We start from the raw sequence: 10461 nt of genomic DNA on the forward strand, positions 1-10461 counted from the left end.
CACGCAGACACAGCCATTAGCTTAACATTTATTCCACTGGCTTCCCCGAACATATATTCTGTGAAAGGCAGGTTAATTATGTTTGAATTATCAGTGATGTTCATTATCACCTATATCTACCCTCGTGATCATAGTTAGCAACCTTCCTGTGAGCTGGCATCATGACTTTCTCCACGCTGTGATAAGTAGCTAGGAAGGGGGGAGTCAGAAACCCCGGTTTCTGGAACTCCAACAGCACGTGCTCCTGCTTCCCTCCTTCGCGGCACTCCAGGACCGTTGGCCACCCCTGTTTCTCGAATGTGTCAGGAAATACCCGCTCTGCTCCTGCAACGTGCTATTTCCCTTGGCTGGAAGGCTTTCCCTCAGACCTTCCGGAACAGACTCCTGGCACTCAGGTCTCCACTCACAGGTCGCTTTTTGGAATACGACTTCTCTAACCACCCCAACCATTACTGTTCTATGTCGTGCACGGTACTTCTGAAAGTACTGAAGTTTTCTGTGTATTGTTTACTGTCTGCCCCCCATGGGAAAGTGAGCTGCATCACACCGGCTGTACCCCAAAGTTCTAGAAGAGTACCAGGCACTATGAGGAATAAAAAGGACAAGGACAAGCACTGTGTGATCAATAAACATCTGTCAATCTGATTAAAAATATATATATATGTTTATTTGACAGATATTTATTGAGATATATATATACACACATATATATGTATATATACGTGTGTGTGTGTGTGTGTGTATCTTTTTTTCCCCTGTTGCCAAATACATTCTTGGTGAAGACAATGCTAAAATGTGATAGGTCAAAAGACTTGCAGAAGCCTGGTTTAGTCACAAAATAAAGGTTTTCTGTAGGTGTCAGCAATTTACTTCCATATTATAGCCTTAAGTTTGAAGCACATTCTGAGGGGCAGCATTTCAACGTGCTTTTGAGCTTTTATTTCCTATTTAGTCTATCCATTCCACAAATATTTACTGACTTTCCTCTATGTGTCTGTCAGGTCCTGGGTCTCAAGTGTGAATAAAGTAGACATGATCTTTGCCCTCACGGGCCCTTCAGAACAAGGGGGGAGCCAGACCTTGAGCAAATAATCATCCAACGAAACAAATCTTACCAATTACCATGGGGGATAGAAAGGAAAGATTCGGGATACTTCAGGATGAAAAGGGGGGACAGGACCTGATTCGGTGTGAGGAGCTGGACAAAGCCTGTCTGTGGAGAAGGTATTTAAGCAGAGTGGGTCAGCGGGGCTTCGCTCGGTAAAAGGAGGTCCTCAAAAGGCAGACCACAAACCCTAAACCATGCGAAGAGGAAACTCAAGTCTCTGGGATTTGGGGGCACCTGAGTGGCTCAGTTGGTTAGGCATCTGCCTTCAGCTCCAGGCATGATGTCAGGGTCCTGGGATGGAGCCCCTTGTTGGGCTCCCTGCTCGGCGGGGAGCCTGCTTCTCCCTCTCCTGCTGCCTCCCACTCATGCTCTTTCTCTGTAATAAATAAATAAAATCTCTGGGATTTAGAGTATGCTACCATTTGCTGGATTGCAGCATGAAATGCGACTGGAAAAGAAGGCCTTATATAGAGTTTTGAAGCCATGTGGAAGATTTCTTTCTTTTTTAATTTTATATATAATTTTATTTTATTTATTTATTTTTTTTACTTGACAGAGAGAGAGAGAGACAATGAGGGAGGGAACACAAGCAAGGGGAGAGGGAGAGGGAGAAGCAGGCCTCCTGCTCTGCTGAGCAGGGAGGCCGACATGGGGCTCGATCCCAGGACCCCAGGATCATGCGTAATGACTGAGCCACCCAGGTGCCCCAGATTTCTAAATCTTAAGAACAAGGAGAACTGGGGAGAAATTTTAAAGCATGATCTTCTTTATGATTTTTAAAAGCCACTGTGAGGACTGTGGTGATTGGACCAGAGGGGCCAAAAGGGGTCATTCCACCTGCACTGCCAGCTGGCGTGCAGGCGGCGTCTAGAGAGTAGAGCCAGAGGAAGAATGTATTTGGGAGGCAGAGTCAACAGGCCTTGGTGACTGTGTCAAGGTGCAGGGTGAGGGAGATGATGTGTCAAGGATCACTGCCAGGATTTTGGCTTGCCAGGCGGAGGCAGGTACACCAGGAGCGTGGGGCCAGATCTGGGGGTAAGATCAAGGGTGTTCTTTGAGACATTTACTTCTCTGATACTCAGGAAACTTCAAAGGCCATTGCAATACGGAGGCTTGATGTTCAGAAGTTTCTGGACCAGAGATATAAAACTGAGAGTCACTGACATCAAGATAATATTTTAAATGCATGAGAATCAATGAAATCATGTACACAGTGTGTACTGAAAACAGAAGAGAGTCCAGAACACGCCCCGGATATCCTCATCATTCAGAAATCTACTAGAGGAAGGGACAAAACGCACCGCAAAGCGGTGGCAAGAGAAATCGGAGGGAAAACAGGACATCCTGGAAAAGGACAGCAAAAAGTCAAGAGGGGGAGTAGGCACCACGTAGAATAAAGTGACAAGGACAAGAGTCATGTAGTACTCATGTTCGCACACCTAAGGCACAATACTTGGGGAGTATGGATATTCAATCATTTATCTGTTGATGAATCATCTGTTGAGTTTAACTGAATGTTAAAAGTTTGTGCCCTAAGGCACTTATATTTGATGAGGGAAAAGTAAACACAAATCATGATGTTGCAAGGCCCTCTTTATAACTACAAAGACAGGTATAAACAATGCTACTGGAATCCACAGGCTAACGGGAACACTTCTGGCTGGCCTCACGGAGGAGGAGCATCCGAGCTGGATTGTGAAAGTGCTTTAACATTCACGAAGAACAGTGAGCTCGTTTGCAGTGGATCAAAAAGACATTTCAGCTGTAGGATTCGATTATTATCACGTCAAAAGAGCCATCAGTAATCAATAGCTCATTCCACACGCACTTCTACTTCTGACAGCACCTCTAAAGAGCTGTTTACCAAAGACTGTAACATTTTTATTTTAAAACAACAACCACATTTAATCCAAAAATCAATAGCAACTCAAACAGCTGGCCTGAAGCCTGTCTTTACCTCTGAAAACACAGTTGATAGAAACAATGGCGATACTGAGCCCACTTAGAACAATTAAATTAAAACAATGAGCGTGTCTCATGGACATAAAAGAGCATTCTACTTAAAAAATCATTTGGACTACAATGACACATCAATTTAAATTTTTTTCGAAAGTTATCATTTAAAATCTAAAATTAACTTTTGAACTTTCAGGCTCTTGTCTGGTTAAGTGATGGGAGGAAGATTTTATTGTGCATTGAGTGACAAAGATGTTCGGAAGCTAATCTGTGCTTGCTTTCATTCCACATTATTTATTCTACCTAACGTTGGCTGTAAGCTACTGTAAGCAACTGCTTCCTTCTTGGGGAGTCTTCATAGTGGATTACCTGCATAAACCTTACCTCCAAGTATCAGTGATTGCATTTTATGATGCTAACTCTGAAAAAGTCTGATTTCCATTATAATGACAAGTGAAAATGGGTATTATTTCCAATCAAAGAGCATTTGCAAATTGTATTCGGTTTCAAGAGTAGGGTCTGAACTAGTTCAACAACCTTTCTTCTCCCAGGACCATGTGACATCGTTAGCTATTTGAGGATCACTGTTACTACTCTTTAATTCTCCATCCCACCCTCTAATGGGGCGCCTGGGTAGCTCAGTGGATTAGGCCACTGTCTTTGGCTCCCGTCATGATCTCAGTGTCCTGGGATCGAGGCCCGCATCAGGCTCTCTGCTCAGCAGGAAGCCTGCTTCCCTCTCTCCCTGCCTGCCTCTCTGCCTACTTGTGATCTCTCTGTCAAATAAATAAATAAAATCTTAAAAACAAACAAACAAACAAACAAATAACAAAAAGCCAACGTCTTTAGATCACAGCTAAAGGATTAAGCTAATCCTGACTTGCAAATTTAGCACAATGTAGACTCGACCAGGAAGCAATAATGACAGCTAAAATTCCTGAGGACCTTATGTATTCCCGGCATTGTGCTAAATATAAACGCCTATTTTCAATCCTCATAGCTACTCTATAAATAGTTTTAATTCTTATTTTATAGGTGAGGAATCTCAAACCAAAAAAGAATAAGTAAATACTGTGCTGTCGCTTACACTGTTAACAATCCAGAACCCAAGACAAGGTTTTGAAAACTATAATCATAAAAGTTGTAGTTATTAATGGCATGATAGTACAAACATATAAGATCAGAGATAAACTAGAATTTTGGAAAATGACCCAAATAAAATCTAAGGCCCTTATTTTATCTTAGAAACTTCGTTATTCTTACAGCCCAACCAAGTTGAACACATGAATAGCCCCACAAACCCTAGAATTTATGCTTTTTGTCTCCTACATACTCAACGTTCTGCCACAGCCAACCATCTAATTATAGACTTACTTCCAAGGAATCAAATCTCACAACCCAGAGTATCAAATTGGAGGCAAGAGACCCATGGCTTTTGCACATTTCCCGCCTTCTATTCTGACTACACCAAGGCAACTGACATTTTAAATTGATTTTAAAGTTATTTCTGAAAACCAGGAAGATGCTGTGATTAAATGTGATGACTATGACTGGGAATCACGGACCTTCTTCCCATTTCCGACAATCCCAGTGTAGTAAGTTTTATTTTAAGAGGAGGAGGAAGAAGATGACAATAAGAGAAAAGTAAATTCCAGGTATCTGTGGAGCTTGGAAGGATCACAAGACAGGCAGGTTTCAGAAGTTTGCCCCAAAAGTGAACCCTGCAACATTAGAGCTATAATGAGCAAAATGGCATTTTACTAATGACTACCTTCCCTTGTCACCACTTTCTCTACTGTCTTGCCGATACTGTCGTCCTAGGCAAGCCAACAAAGGGCAACTGTCAACTTGCTTCTTCTAGGAATCCTTCTCCTCACTACCACTTCCACCTCCCTAAAAATCCTCATCACATCTCATCGCATCTCAACGGTCACCTTTAAAGAAAATGAGAAATCAGCTCCAGATAGATAAAGGATCAATAATAAAACAACCTTGAACTTTACTAAAGAACAGAGGAAAACAGAACCCCACATGCCGTTGGAACAATTTATTACAGCTAATAAATGGATTCTGTCATCAGAAACAAGATGACTGAATACAACGTGTGTGTGTGTGTGTGTGTGTATACATACATATATATATTTTTTAAACCCAAACTTTAACAACAATAAGAAGAAAACAAAGCAAAAGAAGAAAGCAAACACTGGAAAAAAATTGTAAGAAATATTTATGAAATATACTTCCTGGAGATACACATAATAAATAAAAATACAGACAATCCTATGCTAGATGCCCAAAAGTAACTAAAATAAGCCAGTAAATTGCCTTATGACCCAACAATTCCACTTACCCAAGAAAACTGAAAACATATGCCCACATAAACTCTTGTGCAGGAATGTTCACATACTCCATAGTAGCCAAAAAGTGGAAACCATCTAAATAAACACCAACTAATAGTGAAGAGATGAAAATGTGGTAGGTCTGTACGAGGGAACATTATTCCGCAATAAAAAGGAATCAAGTGCTGACACCTGCTACCACATGAATGAACCTTAAAAACACTGGGCTAAGTATAAAAAGCCAATCACAAAGACCACATATTATAGGATTCCATTGATACGAAATGCCCAGAATGGGCAAATCTAGAGACAGAAAATAAATCAGTTGTTGCTTGGGGCTTGCGGGTAGAAAGACGTGTAGGGAACGAGTAGGAACTGCTAATGAGCACAGAGTTCCTTTTGCAGGAGACAAAAACTTTCTAAAATTAGATTGTGACCATGGGCATACAACTGTATAAATACAGGTAAACTGTATGGTATGTGAATTATTTCTCAATAAAACTGCTGAATAAAAAGTACATAAATAAATCAGCAAGTGGAAATAGAAAAGGTAGACCATCACGTATGTATACACATACACACATAAAATAAATCACCTCCTAACAAAGATAAAACTGAAACCCCTGGTATCATTGTATACCAATTAAACTAGCAGAATACACATATAAATCATTGGAACTTGGTCAAGTGGCTGCCTCTTTCAGATTAACATCCCTGGTCTTTACAGTGGTCTACAGGGCTCACGTGTTCTGTATTCACTCCATTGCCACAATCAACATTCTCAACTCTTGTCCCTCCAGTGAAGATCCCAGAACTTCTCTGATATCAGGACATTCACATCAATGCAATGTGTTAATGCAAGGGTTAGGGGAACTGACCCCCTGGACAGCTGAAAATCTGCATTTCTAACTTCTGACTCCCCCCGAAAATAGCCTACTGTTGACCAAAAGCCTTACAACAACATAACAATCAGCATATGTTTTGTACAGGTATTGTACTGTATTTTTACAGTAAAGTAAGCTAGAGAAAAGAAAGCATTACTTAGATAATCATAAGGAAGATAAAGTATTTTTACAGTACCATAGTGTATTAATTAAAAACAAAAAACAAAAAACAATGTATAAGTGAACAGGTAGTTCAAGCCCATAGTGCTCAAGGGTCAACTGTAAATGGAGATATGCAATCAGTAGACTTTCAAGGCTAGCTTCTTTTCCTTATCATATTGCTTTTGAAATTCGTCCTTTTTGTGAGTATCAGTAGCTTGTTTTCATGGGTAAACCATAAACTGCATTTTGGGGATAAACCACAATTTGTTTATCCATTAATTCACTGATAGACATTTAGGTGATTCCCAGGCTTGGGTTAGTAAGAATAAAGATTCTGTGAGTATCTACACTCAAGTCTGTGTGTGGGTACATATATGTTTTCATTTCTTCGGGCACATACCTATAAATGGGATTGCTGGTAACAGTTTAAGTGTATATTTAACTTTATAGGAAACCGCCAAGCTATTTTCCGAAGTGGTTGTACTACTTTGCATTCTGCAGTAATGTGTGAGAGTTCCTTCTTCCAATGACCTCCCTCTGAGCACTGTTTTAGCTACATCCCATAAATTTTTATGTATTTCCACTTTCATTTAGTTCAAAATATTAAAAAACAATTCTTTGCTTTCTTCTTTGACCAATGAATTATTAAGAAATATGCTAATAGGGACACCTGGGTGGCTCAGTTGGTTAAGCAACCTTCAGCTCAGGTCATGATCCTGGAGTCCCAAGATTGAGTCCCACATCGGGCTCCCTGCTCAGCAAGGAGTTTGCTTCTCCCTCTGACCCTCCCCCTCCTCACACTGTCTCTCTCTCTCATTTTCTGTCTCTCAAATAAATAAAATTATATATATATAAACTTCAAAAAATATATACATATAAACTTCAAGTAAGTGCTCCTTGGTGAATATGCCTACACTTGAAAACAACATTGTTTTGCTCCTTTTAGATGACATGTTCTACAAATGTTAATTAGATCAGGTTGGTTGATAGTATTATTCAAAACTTCAACTATTGTGCTGATTTTCTGTCTATATATTCCATTAATTACTGAGAAAGGAATATTGATACATCCAACTATAATTGTGCTTTTGTCATTCTCCCTTCAGTTTCATTGGTCTTTACTTCAGGTATCTGAAGTTCTGTTTTTATGTGTGTACATCTTTAGGGTTACGTACATACATCTTTATGCCCTTCTTTAAAAAGATTTAATTCTATTTTCTATTAACATATAATGTATTATTTGTTTCAGGGGTCCAAGTCTGTGATTCATCAGTCTTACAACAACACGCAGAGCTCACCACAACACATAACCTCCCCAAAGTCCATCACCGAGCCACCCCATCCCCCCCATCCTCCTTCCCTCCAGCAACCCTCACTTTGTTTCCTGAGATTAAGAATCTATTACGGTTTGTCTCCCTCTCTGGTTTTGTCATTTCATTTTTTTCCTCTCTTCCCTATGATCCTCTGTCTTTATGTCCTTTGATGAACTGACTTATTTACTGGTATAAAACACTGGCAAAAATTGCCTTGTTCTAAACTTTACGTTGATATTAATATGGAAACTGCAACTTTCTTTGCATTTGTATTTTCATGATAGATATTTTTCATTTCTTTCATTTTTAACCTGTCCGGACAGGGCTTCACATTTTAAATAGCTCTTCTGCAGCCATCATAAAGCTGAGTCTTATTTCAACCATTATGAGAATTTCCACCTTTTTACTGGAGCATGTACACCATTTACATTTAGTGTAATTATTGGTATAGTTGGGTTTAAATTCACTATCTTTATATTTGTTTTCTAATTGTCACATATATGCTTTTTTCCTTTCTCCCTCTATTCCTGCCCTTTGTATTTTTATTCCATTTTTTAATGATTCTATTTTATTCCCATTATTTAGTAATACCTCTAATATCTCTATATTTTCTCAGTGGTTTCTCAGGGCAGAGATCAAAAGATGTCAGCTTGGGGGCCAAACATCCCTTGTGCCCTTATTTTTTATGGCTCATGATATAGAATGATTTTCATGTTTTTAATAATTTTCCCCAAAACTGAAAAGAAAAATCTATGGCAGAGATTTTCCACAGTGGTTGTACCATATTTTCTATCCCCACCAGCAATGCATGAGATAAAAACAAAAACAAAAACTTCCTAATGGGTGTGAGATAATATCCCATTGTGGCTTTCATTGCACAATCCCATTGTGCATTTCCCTACTGACCAGTGATATCTGTCATCTCTTCATATGCTTATGGGACAGCTGCACATCTTCTTTGGAGAAATGTCTATTAAAGTCCCTTAGCCATTTCTGAAGTGGGTTGTTTTTGCCTAGTTTTGAAAGATATTTTCACTAGGCATAAACAATTTAGTTGCCATTGTTGTTGTTGTTGTTGGGTACTCTTAACATATCACTCCACTGCCTTGCAAGTTGCATAGCTTCTGAGAAGTCTGTTGTAATTATTATCTTTGTTCCACTGCAACTGTCTAATTTATATGGCTGCTTTTAAGATTTCCTTTAATCACTGATTTTCAGCAATTTAATTATGATATATCTGTGTGATCTCTGTTTTCTTCTGCTTTGGAGTACCTTCCTGTTCTTATGGATTTATAGTTTTAATTTCTTTAAATACTTTTTCTTCAAAGAAATTTTTTTTGTGATTTCCTCACCTTGCTCTTTTGTGGGGACTCTAACATATACGTTAGATCATTTAATACTGTGCTAGAGGACAATGATGTGCTGTTAAATTTTTTCAGGCTTTTTTCATCTACGTAATTCATTTTGGACAGTTTCTATTCCTATGTCTTCAAATTCACTGATCTTTTTACTCAGCATTTAGGTTGTTCTCAACAGTGTATTTTTCATTTTTTATATTATATATTTAATCCATAAAACTTCAATTTTGATCTTTTTTGTATCTTTGTTTTCTCTCCTCATGTTTTCTTCTATATTACTGAGCATGTGTGTAATACTTTTTAATATGTTTGCCTGTTAATTAAATAAGAGTTGTAACTTCTTGTTTTTGTTACACCTCATACTTTCTTGCTTCTTTGAATCCTTGGCAATTTTTAACAGCTTTATTGGTTTACAACTGGCATATAATAAAGTAAGTATGCTTAAACTATACACTTGGTAAGGGTTGATATATGTATATAACCACAAAACCATGAACATCAAGATAAGGAATATATCCACATTCCCCTGAAAGCTTCCTCATGTCCGCTGGGGATCCCTTCCTTCTGCCTCTCCTGGACTTACTTCTAGCACACAGTTAAATTATTTTTAAATAAATGTGATCCATTCAAGGTTTGCTTGTAATTTTTTGTTGCAGCAGTTCCAGAGCAGCCTTTATAAAGCCTTAGACTAACATGGTCCCACTAATGAGGTCTTCTATTGCCCCAAAACTAGAAGGTCTCTCCATTCTGGTTTGTAAATGGAAACTATTCCTAGTCCTACGAGCTCTGAGAATTGCTTGTTCTACCGCTTTCTTTCCCCATCCTTGTCGTATTTTATACCATGATTACTCAGCTGAAGATCTGAGGAGATTGCATGAGAAATCGCCACAACTTTCTCTTACTCCTTCTCTCTCTGTAGCTGTCTCCTCTCCAGGATTGCCACAAATTCCAGATACTTCTGCTTTACTGAATTTTACTCTTCTGACTCTTCAGTTTCAGTAGACTACATTTGAATCCTTCTTCCTACACTGGAGATAGTGTGATCTCAGGGCTCACTGCTTCTGTTTTCCTTTGGTAAGGGATTACAGTGTTCAACTGCCTATTATCCAATGTGTGGAAGCAGTTGTTTTTATAGATTTTGTCAATTTCTTTAATTGTCTGTTGTTGGGAAATGATTCCTATAGCAGCTAGGAAGACATTTATGTGATTCCAACAGCCTGCATTTTAAGCAAAATATCTCCCAGATTGATAAAAATATTTTATCAATCTTCCTTTGTCTCTCTAAAGGCACAAGATCTGAGTCTGGGATCCAATTGGCTAACCTCAATCATACAATTCTAT

At 38.8% G+C, this 10461-nt stretch overlaps 1 protein-coding gene across 2 annotated transcripts in view; it reads right to left on the reverse strand.

The window, feature by feature from the left end:
- WWC2 (WW and C2 domain containing 2) overlaps window positions 1–10461 on the reverse strand; it is a 203810-nt gene that overhangs the window by 78399 nt on the left and 114950 nt on the right. The window lies entirely within an intron of this gene.

Source organism: Mustela lutreola, chromosome 18 (genome assembly GCF_030435805.1).
Source record: "Mustela lutreola isolate mMusLut2 chromosome 18, mMusLut2.pri, whole genome shotgun sequence".
In the NCBI taxonomy this organism is placed as follows: domain Eukaryota; kingdom Metazoa; phylum Chordata; class Mammalia; order Carnivora; family Mustelidae; genus Mustela; species Mustela lutreola.